The sequence below is a fragment of the Mytilus californianus genome, unplaced genomic scaffold (genome assembly GCF_021869535.1).
Source record: "Mytilus californianus isolate M0D057914Y unplaced genomic scaffold, xbMytCali1.0.p SCAF_6, whole genome shotgun sequence".
NCBI lineage: Eukaryota > Metazoa > Mollusca > Bivalvia > Mytilida > Mytilidae > Mytilus > Mytilus californianus.
In genome coordinates, this window is record NW_026262712.1 from 36,820,143 (window position 1) to 36,836,817 (window position 16,675).

The 16,675-nt window shown below is 31.1% G+C and overlaps 1 long non-coding RNA gene across 1 annotated transcript; it reads right to left on the reverse strand.

The window, feature by feature from the left end:
• Positions 1 to 533: 533 nt before the first annotated feature.
• On the reverse strand, positions 534 to 12,752 carry LOC127705411 (uncharacterized). Its single transcript, XR_007983870.1, has 2 exons — positions 12,596 to 12,752; positions 534 to 1,010 (listed from the first exon to the last, which is right to left on the reverse strand). It is a non-coding gene; the product is annotated as an uncharacterized LOC127705411 (long non-coding RNA).
• Between the last annotated feature and the right edge of the window lie 3,923 nt (positions 12,753 to 16,675).

The window sequence follows — 16,675 nt, forward strand, 5'->3', positions numbered from 1 at the left end:
TTTAATGTTGTTGTAACAGTTGTTGTTGTTTGAATGAATTTCGATTAAATGTTGTCATGAAAATTCATCAGCCAACCTAAACCAGTGTTTGTTATTTGTTGTAGTGATGTACACATACGTCATCAGTTGATATCTGTTTGTATACATTTTTGATATTTGGGTAATAAACAACAAGTTTATTATTTTTGATAAAAGGATATATTTAATAATCTACAATTATTATATTATCTTATAGATGATTCTTAAAACATGAAGTACACTGTTTAAAGCAGGCCATGTTCTAGGTAGTAATACTAGTTTTGTCATAATATCTATCATTGTAAAAGGATATAATAACGACATTAGACAAGGTAGAAAATGTCTAAACCTAGAATTAAACACCTAGCTCTGGCTAATGAAGGTCGAGTTCGACGATGAGCTATTATGTGTATTCCAAAACTGTTTTTTCGATAATTAATTTCTCTTCAGTAAAACGTAAGTGTTTTAAAACTATAATAAGATACAATGGTGTTTTTTTTTTTGTTAAGATAGAAAGAACCCTAAAAATACAAAAACAAATTCAGTAGGGAGTTTAACCTTTATCTTTCAACAAGATACTGATAATGGTTTGAGTTTTCCATTACTTGATATCCCGTGAAAAGCGGTGAAAATATTTAACACTTGTTATTTGATAAACTTGTTTTTCTTTAAGAGGTTCCTTTTTTTTTTAGTATTTTAGCTTGACGCTAGATTTCAATATTTGTTATTTAACCCGTCTAATGTATGGTAAATCGAATTTTCATAATTTAGACTCATTCATAACAGATTGCTTTTTGCTTAACATCTCCAAGTCCCATCGTTCCAAGGCCAATAAAGCTTCCGTTTGCTTTCATTTTAATGTCTTTTGCATCTCCTTTATATATTTGAACCGCTATATCTTCAGTTGCGACTTTCCCGTCTTGATAGGTTCTTCTTTCTATTCGACGTTCCAATTCCACTTTGTGACATAAACAACTTCCCATTCCTTAAACCTGAATGCATAAATGATAATCCATGGTTAATATAAGCTGAAACATTGAGCTTTATCATGCTGCTTACTGCCTTTTAACGATATCGATTTAGCTTATGCAAGTTCTAAAATCAAAGTATTAATATATGAATCGTACTTTCTTGTTAATTTGACCTGTTGATACTGTTTGTAATGCTTTTTTGTTATTTAATGTTTACTTATTCAGGGTTATATCTGGTGTATACACCAGCTTTGATAAGCATGATAAGTGTTTGGAATTACTATAAATTTTCACTTCTTCGTATTATGAACATCAAAAATTATTTCCTTTCTCCTTTTATACTGTATATACATCACACTTCCGGAACCTGTACATGAAGAACACGAAGTTTTATTGAGCACCAATTTTATAGTTTTATTGTTGATATTAACCCCACATGTACTACGTTTTAGCATAGTTTTATGTATATACAAGAAATTTCGTGGTCTTCCTTAACGAAAGGTTATACAGACAGAAGAAGAAATATACCTAACGACACAATTATTTTTATTTACCTGTGTATGATATTGCAAATGGCGGATTGTTTTTTCAATTTCAAGGTTGATGTTTTACTAAAATTGTTTAACATTTCACAGCGTCATAATACTTTTACTTTAATTTAATCATATCTTATTTTTATTAACTTTGTATTTACATTGTATCATAGGTCAAATTTATTCGTTCAGTGTATGTTCATTTGTGTTACTACGTCTTTTGATTGAGTTAAATCATTTCAATTTATATTTTATAGTGTTTTTTTCTATGTTGTGACGTTACACTATTGTTTCAGATGAGGGTGAAGGTTAGGTACCATCAAAACGTGTAAACCCGCTGCAATTGTTTGAAACTGTCCTAAGTCAGGAATCTGATGTTCAGTAGTTGTCGTTTGTTGATGGGGTTTCTCGTTTCTCGTTTTTAATATAGGTTAGACCGTTGGTTTTTTTGCCCGTTTGAATGGTTTTACACTAGTACTTTTTGGGGCCCTTTATAGCTTGCTGTTCGATGTGAGTCAAGGCTCCGTGTTGAAGACCGTACTTTGACCTTTAATGGTTTACTTTTATAAATTGTGACTTGGATGGAGAGTTGTCTCATTGGCACTCATACCACATCTTCTTATATCTATTAAACTAATATTTGAGTACGAATTATATTTTTTACGTTTTGGTGTACAGTGTAACGTTTATTCGTCCACGTATGAAGAAATACCATAGTTCTTACTACTGACATTTGACATTTAACATAAATGTTTTGTGATAAGAGCGGTATACTACTGTTGCCTTTATTTTGTAACGGAAATAAGAAGAGGCACAACTATTCATTGTGTTGACCTGTTTCTTAATTTCAGTGAAGATTGAAATCAATAGAAATCAACGAAATAAACATGGTTCTTTTTTTACACTTGATGATCTTTCATCTGTGTTTAAAAAGTAGTAAACATACATTATTGTGCAAACTGGGTCATATAACTTACATAAACATTATAAATTATAAAGATTGTGATTCAATATCTTTTTTCAGTACACTCACGTTTTTTGTCACTACAGAAATTTCTCTTATATTGACAAACGTGAAGATCATAAAAGGAAAATCTTAAAATAAAATACATTAACAGCGGTATTGATTTTATCAATTTGTCTCGTATTGCCTCCATCGTTCAAAGTTTTACACCTCCATATTTTGATAACATACATGTAGAGTCACCTTTCATTTCTAAAACGTATAAAAACAGTAAAAGTTTAACTTTTTTGTATATGTCAATTACATCAGACGTCAGCAGAGAAACCAACGTTTCTTCAACAAAAGACTGATACACCAAAGTTAAGAAATGATCCCAATGGCCATGTTCTTACAGGGGACATAATCATTGTTCCCAAAAGGTAATGAACTTTCTTAAAAAAATATCATCCATCGTAGAAAATTGATTGGAAAAAGTAAATATGCTCTTCCGTCCTCTTGTAAAAACTGGTGTTAACGGGATCTGACCAGAATTCCAATGAATCCTATTTAAAAAAATTGTGGTTATTCGCAGATCACATTTAAACGAAATTAATAAATGAGTAAAAGAGTAGGTAGACCGCACGTTTCTAGAATAAACACATCATCATTTAGGTACTTGCAAAGCGTTTTTTGTTCATAGCGACCGACAACGCTGCTCACAATGTAGTTGTGGTTAGACGAAAATACTACACGGAAATTCTTAAGAATGAAATTCTACATTTAATAAAATCAGCGCGTTCAACAGTGAGTCAAATAGTAAATAATCACTACAAATCTCTGCTCAAAGCCTCTTCCGAAAACTTGAAAGTCCCCACTTTTTATTGGCCATGCAAACGGACAATCCTAACAAATTAAGATTTCGTTTCATCTCGACTTATAGTATGTTTTCGATGAATAAAATGTCTGTGCTGTTAACTAATTTACTTACTTCTATTATCAAACTTCTTATTATTTAATGTAATTCAACATAACAAATAATGGAATAAACTATTTTGGGATATATCGGATGAATTGCGTGTTTTTGATAGATTTGGTTTTTCAAATTTTCAACTCTGTTCACACATATTTTCCATACAGAAGTTCTCTTATTAAATTAAATGGTCCTTTGAAACATCTGGTTATAGATTAATTTGCTGCGGCTCAGAAAAAGCCTCCTTTAAATAAAAAGGGAAAGGATCCAGATGTGCTTACTTGAACTGTGATGAGATTATTGAAGTTGTAGATGTTCTTCTTGACATCTATGTGCGTTTCCACAAAACAGTTTATTGACAGCTTGGAGTGAAAGTAACATACTTGTTCTAGTATTGAAATGAATCACACATTCATTATACATTAACCAAATCTTTAGATACAAATGGGGATTTTGCATTTTAATTTTTACAGATGTGTATTGGGCTCGTAAATTTAGGTACGCTTTATGTTTGACCTCGACACTTTCTTGTGTGATAGTTCCACGTCAGGAGCCTGTATTTCAGTATTTGTCGCTGGTTAATATCTGTAATTTTTGGGGTTTTTTCGTAGATCATCTGTTTTAATATAAGGGCTTTTTAAATCCGACTATATAGTTTGGGTATTTGCTCCTTGCTAAAGGTAGTACAGTGGCCTTTACTTCTTTATATCCACTTCGTTTGAACTCAAGTGGACAGTTGTCACATTTGCAATAATTACACATCTCCTTATTTGAATACTGAATCACAAAAGAGTATGAGACAACGATTTCTCTCACGTTTCAACTTAAATAAATATATTGACTGTCTGTTATTGCATAACCTTATTAACAAATAGTCTTATGACAATATAAATACTAGTAAAGCGCTCAAGGAGTAGGTTCAATAAGACCCCTTTTTGGCCCCAAAATATAGCAGTTTTTCAAAATTTTGAAAATGTAATCTTTTAGCTATTTATTGGAAAGTAGAATGCTTCTGCTACATAAATATGGACTGTTTTTGACAATACAATGCACATATATCGGGTACTAGCATCATGAAGTCATGCTAAATTACTGAAATCTTCACAATTTTAGCATTTTGGTTAGATTTTAGATGGTTTCCATCTTAAATGAAAGTGGCCGCATTCGTGTTCATTCATAATATTGAAATGTAAGTTCTATTTGATGATAATACATAACATATATAAAGGTTGAGGATGAACACGGATGCGGCCACTTTCATTTTTGACAAAAACCATCCGAAAAGTGACGTTTTCTGGCATATTTGATAGATTTTTCATATTTTAGCTTGAATCGAAGCGTTTTTAATGACTACATCAGTTAAAATATGTCACATAAACTAATTGAATCAATTGAAATAGACACTTCAGTGTTTAAAAAGTGTCTAAAATCTTTCGTTAGATGAACCTGAAATTTGAGGCCAAAATCGGCCCTTACTGGACCGACTCCTTTATATACAAATTGTATTCTTTGGTACTTTTTCGTAATTACATGGATCCATAATTCATAAACGTAGACAAGCAAAATGAATTAGGGAAATCACTAACTTCAGTCTTCATTTAGCTTGTCATACTTTCTTTCAATGGCTTATATTACAATAACAATACATAATATTAGGACAATTATTTAATGTCTAATTTAATAAATCATTCTATTTTAGCATCAACATTAATTTCTAAATAATTCTAGGTGTATGCAATATATATATTAATGGGGTTTTACCTATTAATGTACTGTCACTTTTTAATCATCAATAAGCTTCGCTTACTTATGGGTAGATGATTTATTATCCTAAAAAAGTTTTTAATGAATTTTAGACACTAGTCTAACATACGCACAAGGATAATAGTAACGCTGAAAGCGGCACACATGTAACCCTAACAGAAACGTTTAAAAATATGTCTCTACGCAACAAACAAATAGTGCATTATATCCGGTTGAAAGTGAACGTAAGCTATGATAAGTTCTTACAGGATAAACAGCTTATTTTTCCTGGCATATTCTATATGAATATGAGTTTTCTTTAAGGTTCATGACTAAACTATAGTATTAGACATTGTCATGACAGTGTCAAAAATAAAAAAAAAATAAGAAAGAATAGAAATGGATTTTGGTTACCCCTGGTCACCTTATACATATGCTGACTTTGGTTAACTCTGGTCACCGTACACAGATATTGACTTTGAAAACCTCTGGTCACCTTACACAGGTACTGTCAGTAATCCATCATGGTCACATAACTCAGATATTGACTTCAGTTTTCTCTGGCCACCTTACACAGATGTTTAATGTGATGCCCTCTGTTCTCTTGACACAGATGGTACCTCTTGGGACACATATATTGACTTTGGTTACCTGAGGTCAACGTACAGATATATTGACTATTATTACCTCGTGTCATCTTACATTGATGTTTTAATCACTTTACACATATATTTAATTTAGTAACTTCTGGTCACCTTACACAAATATTGACTTTTGTTATATCTAGTCACTTGACATAGATATTGACTTTTGTTACCTTTGGTCATCTTACAGGGATTGGTTTCTTTTGGTCTCTTTACACAACGATCGACTTTGGATCCATTTCTTCCTTTTAGACAAATATTGACTTTGGTTACCTCTGGTTACCATAAACACACATCTATTGAGTTCGGTAACCCAGTCTCAACTAACAGAGATTGTGTTTTTTTGGTTACCTCTGGTCACCTTACACATATATGGACTATTGTTATGTCTTGTTACCTAACACTGATGTTCTTGTCACCTTACACACAAATTTGATTTGACTACATTTGGTCATCTTGTACATATATTGACTATGTTCACTTCTGGCCAACTAACAATGATGATCTGGTTACATTACACAATTATTCAGTTTTGTTACCTCTGGTCACCTTACACTTATATTGACTAATTACCTTTAGTTAACTTGCACAGATAATTGCAATTAAAAAAATCCTTTATCCTAATCTGATGCATGACAACAAGAATTTAAGAGCTCGGTAAAATGTACAAAATTAAATAAAATTGTGTCCCGCAAAATTCCATTAATGCTTTTGGCGGAATGAAGTCATTTCAAAACATGAATCATACGAATGAGAACGCTGAAGCTGAAGGGTTTTCCATGACTTGATTTCTCCAAATTTGAATAATTTTGCATTAAAACAGAGTTTCGTTTTCTATTCTATTATATTTTTCGCACATTTACAGATTTTACCAAGTCAGCATGGAGGCTCCTTAGTAACGAAATGTCAACTGTGAATTTTACAGTAGCTTACGATAAAAAAATGTAAATTAAACATTGCAAATGTTTGGGTTGAAAATTAAGGATGTTTGCTCTTCTAGTTTTTAAGTTTTTGTCTGATATTTGGAATCCTCTGGTTTTATCCATGTAGTGCTAATAAATATTTACCCACTAACTCCTACTTTTCTTATAAAAATTTTGTTACCTTTAGTTTAAAAAGCCATATTTGAAAATCTTATACAATAATTGTCAATTTTTTCATAGTTTTAGAAATTAAAAAAGAGGCAAATATTAAATATATAAAAAAAAATTTAGAATCGTTCCCGCTGAATTTTCAATGGTTTATATCACGATAACAAGCACACGGATCCATTAATTTTTCCTGCTTTTTTGTTCCTTTATGCATGTTATTCATATACTTTTATATACTTTCAATTCATAATAGTTTTTTAAAAAGCTTGTTATTTTTTTAACAGAGTGGCGAATTCCTTTAAAGAATTAAACACCTTTGTAGCTGTTATTTAAGAAAAAAAATCATTTAAGCTATAGATTTATAAGAAAAGTTTAGCGTTGACTTACATGGGTAAAATAGAGAGGCCACACACACGGCAAACCCTCACTCGCTTCAGTTTTTAAATTTCCGTATTTTGTCCTATTATTATCGAAATATCTTTTTCATGGAAAGCCATACGTTTGTTAGAAATTTACACATGGCCTGGTCCGTGATATTTGTTAATTTTATCTTTTACTAACGCTAAGGACAAAATTCGAATATCACGTCCCAGGCCATGTGTAAATTTCAAAAAAAATAATCTTTGTCTTCCTTGAATTATTTCTCAAACATAACTTCACATTTTGAAAATACAAAATGTATACTGTATTGAATTATTATTAGTCCAGATTCTCGAAATATCCATATATGAGTCAACAGAAAGATCAGAAACAATGCTAGACATTCATCATGGAAGTTCAAAGAAGTCGTTGTTATGTTAGCATGGTAGATTTAAAATATATTTATAGGTTGAAGCATGGTAAAATAACATCTAGTTTGAAGGTAATCAACCGATCACAAATTAAAGATTTTTTTCAGATAGTTCATTGAATTTCTTCTGGTATAAAATTGTCGTTTTGAAGTCTTTGTGGAGAACGTAAACCACTGTACATAATTGTGACGTTGTTTGTTTTTGTTTGAAATTGAAATTGAAATTAATTTATTATGCATAAATTGATTAAAAAAATTCTTCAAAGACTTTAAAATCTAAAATTATCCGTTCTGCAGAGTTTTCATAGATATAATAATTTAAATTGCCTCATTATAATAAATGCAACATTATAGAAAACTACGCCATATATAAAATGTTAAGAATCACGCGACTACAGACAAATTTAAAACTAATTTCATTGCAAGTTTAAAGAACATGTTATAAAAAAAAGCAAATAGAGTTGCTTTTAATTCATTTGAAACTCCGTTCAAATAGGCCGATAGAAATTACTCAGCGCCAAAGAAATGTTAAATGTGTCCTCTCAAAAAACAAATGCGTTTGGTAATAAAAAACAATTAATCGCATACTCCTTATGTAGATATACAAAAAGACTCATTGCACTGTTGTTTTAACAAAACAACGACTACCCTAGGTCACCTAGCACATATATTAACTTTGGTTACCTCTGGTCACTTTACACGGATATTGACTTTGATTACCACTAGCCTCCATACTTACACTTATGTTGTTTTTTGTTACCTCTAGTTTCTAAAAAAGATATTGACTTTGGTTACCTCTTTTCATCTTACTCAAATATTTAGGATGATTACATCTGGTCACCATACACAGATATTGCCTATATCAACCTCTAGTCACCGTACACAGATATTGACTATATTTACCTCTAGTTACCTTACACAGATATTAATTTTGGTTACCTCTGGACACAACACAGATATTCATTTTGGTTATCTCTAGTTACCTTACACAGATGTCCTGATAAAGTACTGGTTTTTAGGGAAAAGATGTCATGATTCTGTGAACATATTTCCTGGTTCTGTGTAAAAAGTGGCAAATACTGATCATTGATACAGTAATAAGTTTAAACGATATAGAAAGCACCTATCACATTATGGTGGCTGCATTATTTCAGATGAACAAAAATAAGTCTATTTTGAACATTTTCAATGAAAATATGCATTTAAAAGGTAGTGGTATGATTATAAAAATCGTTTAAAATATTCCATGTCTATGCCTTTTGGTCAGTAAATTTTAATGAAATGGATCAAGCTAGTACAAAACAAAATTATGTTTTAAATAGATCAATGTGTCTATTGCTGGAAGTTACAAATGTGAATTGCATCTTATCTATTAGTAACAGATACGAAAAAAATAGATGATCTCACGGATTTTATTGAAATTTTGCATAAAACTCAAACGTATGAAATATCACATGTTATCGAAACAAAATGAAATAGTTATACTTTCTGAGATATAATGGCAAGTTAAATATCCGGAAAAAAAGTAGTATAGATGTACTGAATACATGTAAGGACCATCAAAACTGTTCAACAATTTTGACCTAGATTATGGTATTTCGACATCCTGTGTATATCCTGATAAAAAGTGTCCGTGTAACACCCGTTATTGTGCTGTATTTCTATATATATATATAGCTCTGATAGGGGTAAAGTCGTACAAGTTATTTGTATGTTTAGCTGAATTTTTGGCATACCGTCTTTTTTGAATTTCTACATAGCGTTACGATGTTTGTTTTAACAGTGTTTTGATAAATGGAGAGATGACCATTATCAATATAAATAAGATGATGTGGTATGAGTGCTAATGAGCCAACTAACCATCCAAGTCACAATGTGTAAAAAGTAAACAATTATAGGTCAAAGTACGGCCTTCAACACGGAGCCTTGGCTCACACCGAACAGCAAGCTATAAAGGGCCCAAAAACGACTAATTGTAAAGCAGTTAAGTCAAGAAAACCAACAGTCTAATCTTTATAAAAAAAACGAGAAACGAGAAACACATATGAACCACACAGACAAACGACAACCCATGAACAAAAGGTTCCTGACATAAGAATATTTGAGGCGAAATGAGATGCAAAAAAATATATTCCAAAACCTATAGTATAGATTCATATATATTTATTCAAATGCATCTGTGACGTAAATCTTTTGTTCAAACTCATCATTTTTTTCAGGATTAGGGAGTTATTTTCTATTGTTCATCTTCAATCATCCGGACGTTTTGCCATTTGGATATTTCTATGGGCACTTTCTTTAAAACTGTTCACCAATGGAAATAATTCTAAAGGACGTAATGCGATATTGAATGATGCAGTTGGCATACTGCAAAATAATGAGGAAAAACAGGTATTTTTAACTCCTATACTTAAATGGTCATGTGAGCTATTGATATCATCGTCATCGTAATAGATTTAAAATATTTTACTCCTTTGGAACTACTATGCTTAATGTGTACACACTTTACTTATAGGTTTCGTAGTGGGAAAATCAACCGCTGACCTGATCGGCTTTTGCTAAAAAGAATAGAACATAGAGATAGAATAGCAGTTGTTCGCTTACATATCTACTTTTAATGCAGTGAGGACAAAACTGGCATTTTAAGTATTATAAGCATGTCAAATTCAGGATTTATCTACCTTGCAAATTCAGAAAATATGAGAGTTATTCTTCCAAAATATTCATTATTAACACATTTTGTGTTTATTTAGAACATTTTCATAGATAGAGAATCATTCAATATTAAAATCGACCAGCAAAGTCAGATCTATAAATAATTCAACATAGTAGAAATCGTCAGTAGTCTCCTTATTTAAGTTATTACAAATAACTCGTTTATTATCCAAAAGGTCATGTGAGTTTTTGTCATCCATTTAAAATTTGCGTCCGTCGTTCAGTGTTAATTTTTTCAACATCAATGTCAGGTGACGACCAGAGATAACCAAATCCAATACCTATTTAAAGTGACCAAAGGTAATCATGGTTAATGTATGTGTGGGTGATCAGAGGTAACCAAAGTCAATATACGGTAAAGAGACCAGATATAACCAAATTGTATTATTTGTATCAGATGACCATGGGTAACCAAATTCAATATATACATTTTTATTGCGACTTCAGGTAACCAGAGTTTTTATTTTGTGCAAGGTAACCAGAGTTTTTATTTTGTGTAAGGTAACCAGAGGAAACCAAATTCAATATATGTATGTGTATGGTGGTCAGAGGTAACAAACCTCATTATGCAAGTAAGGTGGCAAGAAGTAACCGAATTCAATATATGTAGGACTACCGGGGTAACCATTTGAAGTCATATCTCTGTTAGAATTATCAGAGGCCTCCAATGTCAAAATATCCATGTGTGAGGTGATTACCCAAACTAACTATCTGTTTAAGATGACCAGAGCGAGCAAAGAGGGATATCTGTATAGGCTGACTAAATGTTACCAATTTCAATCTATGTTGGATATTACGGGTAACCATTTGAAAGCATATTCTGTAAGGATGACCAGAGGTTTCCAAAGTCAATATCTGTATGTGTAGGGTGACCAGATGTAAATTTTTCATGTGTATGGTGACCATTAATTTCTTAGGTTAATATTAGGTAATTGACCAAATTTAATCAAAGATATGGTAGGTGACCAGAGGTAAACAAATTCATTATCTAGATCTGTTTAAGGTGACCAGAGGTTACCAAAGTTAAAATCTGTAGGATGAGCAGTATTACGTTATACTTTAGGTGGGGTAAGGTAGAGTGACCTAAGGTAACCAAAGGTAAAGAAAGTCAATATCTGTGGCAGGTGTTCAATTGGAAGCACAGTAAATGTATGTGTAAGGTGACTAGATTTTAAAAAAAAAGTCAAAATTTGTGTAAGGTGACCAGAAGATGGTAACCATAGTCAATTCAACATTTGTAGTAGGTAACAAGATATCACCAAAGCCACTATTTGGTATAAGCAAAGTCAAAACCTATGTCAGGTGACCAAAGGTAACCAGAGTAAATATGTATAAGGTAACCAAGGTTAATATCTGTGTAAGGTGACCACAGGTAACCAAAGTCAATATCTAGAAATTTATTTACCTATACCTATTTTTATATCTAGTTTTTTTTCCTAAGAATCTATCACAAAACATTGTCTACCATAATTTAAGATTTTAGAAGTTTCGGTTTTGTCCAAAAAGGATAAATGGTCATTCCGAAGATTTTGCTGTTCAAGTGAAGTTTCACTTGTAAATATAGGTCACCTTCACAATGAATGAAGCCAACATCTACTATGATAAATAGATATTTTATAAACGGCTAAGTTGAACTAATATTTCTGTAATTCATGGTTGAAAAACAGTTACTCGTGTTAATAGGTCTCGTTTAGTTCATTTTTAGAACCATTGGTTTATTTTTAGAACATTAATATTACTGCGCAGAATAGTACTATTTATAGAGTTTACCCTTGGCCCCTTTCAGCGTAACTATTATCCTTGTGCTGCTTGTACATAAACAATTGACACAGAAATATATCTCGCTTATGTGTATTGTTGATAGTTATATGCAGATATCAAAATAAACATAACAATTTCACATGTAAACTATGCAAAATTTCAAAGTCAATGAAACAAGACAACAACAATAGTTTTTTTTTAAATGATTTATAGACGTGAAGTCAAGTGATATATAAATGAAAATTTAAATCCTCAAATTATCCATATACATATTATGTAAGTGAAAAAAAACACTTACTGAGCGTGTCATACACGTCAAGAAAAAGTCGTTTGCATGGTAGATTCAAAATATCTTTCATTTCATTAGATGAAACCTGTTCTAACTAAAAATAAATTCAATTAATTCAAACACTTACAGATTTATAAATGTTTTTATATATTCTCCTCTTTGTATGTCTGTACCGTTACTCGCAAATTAAGGTAAATTTATATGTATCCCCTCATAATATAATTGAAAGATGTTTACAGAAGGTTCAAAACATAACTTTGCTTTCATATTTTGCTAGGTGAACATTGATCAAATAGAAATTATCTGTACCTACATACAAATCAATATTTGTTTACGGTTAAAAGGGGTTTAAAATTCATACAACCGTGCTCTATTGAGTTTTCATAGTTAAAATATATGAATCATATCAAATGTTTACATGATATATTACTTGTATATTTGTAAACTTTTATGCTTTGTGGTCTATACGTGGAAGAGACATTCACAATGAACCCAACTCATAAAAAAAAAAATACAAATGATCAATAATTTAAAATTAAGCCAGAAAACACGTTTATTTGATTATTGCCCTTTTGTTATCCGTATTGTGCGTACTTCAAACGCCCGTTTAAACGATCTTTTTTGTAATTAATCATAAGAGATTCTTTACACAGACTAAGGTAGATGTCCTTCTTTAAGCTTTCACTGTGACAAATGTTAAGCTAACTTAATCACAACATTTATGAATAATATTTTTTGGGAAAGAGCAAAGGACTATATGTTCAGTAGAATAATTAGAACCTTTGAAATAAGTGGTAAAAAAGATTATTGGAATTATTCAACATCAATACGTACTTTGCCATTCAATACTCATTATGCCGTAAAACAAAAAGACTCATAACACTGTTATTTCAACAAAGGAGTAGGTCCGGTAAGGGCCGATTTTGGCCTTAAACTTCAGGTTCATCTGATGAAAGATTTTGAACACTTTTTAAACACTTAAGTGTATACTTTAGTAGATTCAATTAGTTTATGTGAAAGATTTGAACTGATTTAGTCATTAAAGACGCTTTAATTCAAGCTAAAATATTAAACATCTATCAAATATGCCATAACATGTCACTTTTCAGATGGTTTTTGTCAAAAATGAAAGTGGTCGCATCCGTGTTCATCCTCAACCTTTATTTATGTTATGTATTATCATCAAATACAACTTACATTTAAATATTAAGGATGAACGCCAATGCGGTCTCTTCAATGTTAGACGGAAATCGTCTAAAAAATTAACTCAAATGCTAAATTTGTGAATATTTCAGTAATTTAACATGACGCTAGTACCCGATACATGTGCATTGTATTGTCAAAAACAGCCCATATTTATATAACAGAAGTATTCTACTTTCCAATAAAAAGCTAAAAGTTTACATTTAAACAATTTTGTAAAACTGCTATATTTTGGGGCCAAAAAGGGGTCTTACTGGACGTACTTCTTTGCCAAAATGACTTGACAGGTTGTTTTCATTCAATATTTACCAAGCTCATTATTCAATAGGTACCACTTTAAGTCTGAAGATCTCGTGGCTAGTGACGTATACATATATTATTTTGACGTTAATATCTACATGTATAATATACATGTAGATATTAACGTCATAGAGACAAGTACATTTCTTATGAGATGTTTCCTTATCAACACCATTAACTCCATAATGGGTATATTAAAATGTGACAAAACCTATCCAGTATCCAGCAATAGAATAAATGTTTTATCTGACTGCAATGTATATATGTACCTCAGATAATGATTATAAGTTAAAAATATGGTGACTTATTTACGAGAAATTTTATATTACTTAAACTTTATTTTATAACCACTCTGCAAAACCAGCAGTACCACTGGGAAATGCATGACTTAATTGAAGTTGATAAGGTAAACCAGAAAAGTTATTTAAGCTAATGTTCATGAAATGTATCCGGTGTGTCATCTCTTGTTCTACCCACCATGGGAATCAACGCTCAGTCAAAATTATAAAGATTTTGATAGCAGAGAAAACTATGCACCTTATATTCAGCACATGTCAATACGAATACTAAAAAGTCAGGCTTAATATGGCGTAGATATTTTAGTTTAGTCACGGATCCGCGATGTCGCGGGTGTTTTCTATTATGTGTTAGGTTACCAGAGTTAACCCTAGTCACTATCTGTGTAAGGTGACCAGAGGAAAACAAAGTCATTATATGGTAAAGAGGATAAATTTAACCAAAGTTAACATAAATATAAAGTGACCAGAGGTAACCAAATCCAACATCTATTTAAGGTGACCAGATGTCAACTCTTCAAAAACAGCAGAAACACTGGGAAATGCATGACTTAATTGAAAGTGATGAATTACTTAATAACTCTTAAACCATGAAAGTAATTTAAGCTAATGTTCATAAAATGAATCCGGTGTGTCAATGACCGTAGTCATCTCTTGTTATACCCACCATGTGTATCAACACTCAGTCAAAATGCTAAAGATCTGGAAAATGACACAGTTGGTAAGTCAGATGTATCAGAAGAGTGTACCGTTTTGCTACTAGATAGATATATAGATAATTTATTCTCATAAAACCATATAAGTACAAAGGTTATAGAGAAGTTAAAAACATGCATAAAATAAGAAATGTGATAACATTAAATCTTGTTGCAAACTTTTTTATTTTGCTTTACAAGTAAAATTCTGGTTATAAGTCGCAATCGGTAAGGTCCAAATCGAAAAAAAAATGTTTTTACTATTGTTTTTGTATTTACAATTTCTACAAACTTAAATTGACATGATGACTTTAACCTTTTCATTTGGAACCCTTGTTTCAATAACTTCATTGTAATCAACATACCCTTTTAATGAAATTACAACAGAGCGCAATGAACGTTAGGTTGCATCAACTAGGATGCAATTACATACGACACCAATAGCACTTCGCACGAAAGTACTTGTTCTCTAATTTGTGCAACGTCTGTGAAATTATTTTATACTGTTCAGCAATTAAGACAGTATAACACAAGGTTATAAACAAAAAAATCTCACAGCACGGATTTCAACATTGAATAAAACTGTACCTTTAATTAAGCTTATAGTGGCAAAGGATATCTACATGTGAAAGAAATAAAGACTAACAACCTTATTTAATCCGTTTTGCTGTCACTCGACAGCCTCTTGTTTAAAATACTGTTTTTCATATTTGCATACCTTCATATTCAAGTCATATGTATTTAAAAAAAAAACAAACAAAAAACCCTTATTTAATCAAATATTATAAAAGAAAGGCAGACGTTAACCAACGACAACTAGTGGACTAGGCCATGTTCATAAAATATGCATGCTTTTTACACACAATTATCAATCGATTTGGTGTTAAGACTTTCATATTTATTTACGTTCCTTTATTTTTTTGTTTTATTCTGACAGGTAGAGGAGCAATGCTAAATTTGATAGTTGTATTCCTTTCAATAGTCGATGATGTTTACAGTTCGCATTTATACATTTCAAAATGCACGAACAAGCTCAAGGAACTTATATGACAATAAGATCTGTAAATTTACCGATTTGTTTTATTCCCTATTGGATCATGTCATCTAAGAGTAGATTCGTGTGACGATTGATGTATAGTTGAGGCGTTTACCATGTAGAAGCATTTCCTCTCGTTCCGTACGGAATTATTGCGATTCTTAAATATATTGGATAATTTTTATAATCTTAATATTTTACACCTAAATGGGTTTTATGGTTTCAACATCGGTGGGAAACTTTAAGTTGAGTTTTAATTCATTAAATTGAAATTTCACATTCATTAATTGAATTTTCCATGACTAATATTAATATGTTTATTGTTTTTAATATATATTTTGTATTATAACTTGTATAATTGTTTGGTTATTACTAGCATAAATCGTATAATTATTGAAAAAGACCGAAGATTTTTACATTCAATTTTTCCCTTTGTAGAATAAGATTAAATGCACTCCTTAATAATTATATCATTTGGTGCAGCACGATACCGTTAATATTTATGGATTAGTTTCACTTGATTGATATTATCAAAAGTGGATTGTTTTTATTCAGTATTTGTTTATTTTCGATACCTAACAGTCACTATTGCAGCGATAAAATGTATACATACATTTACAAATACAGTTTTGATAATTAAAGAAACTGAAGTGTAAAATAAATCGGTTGAAGTAAGA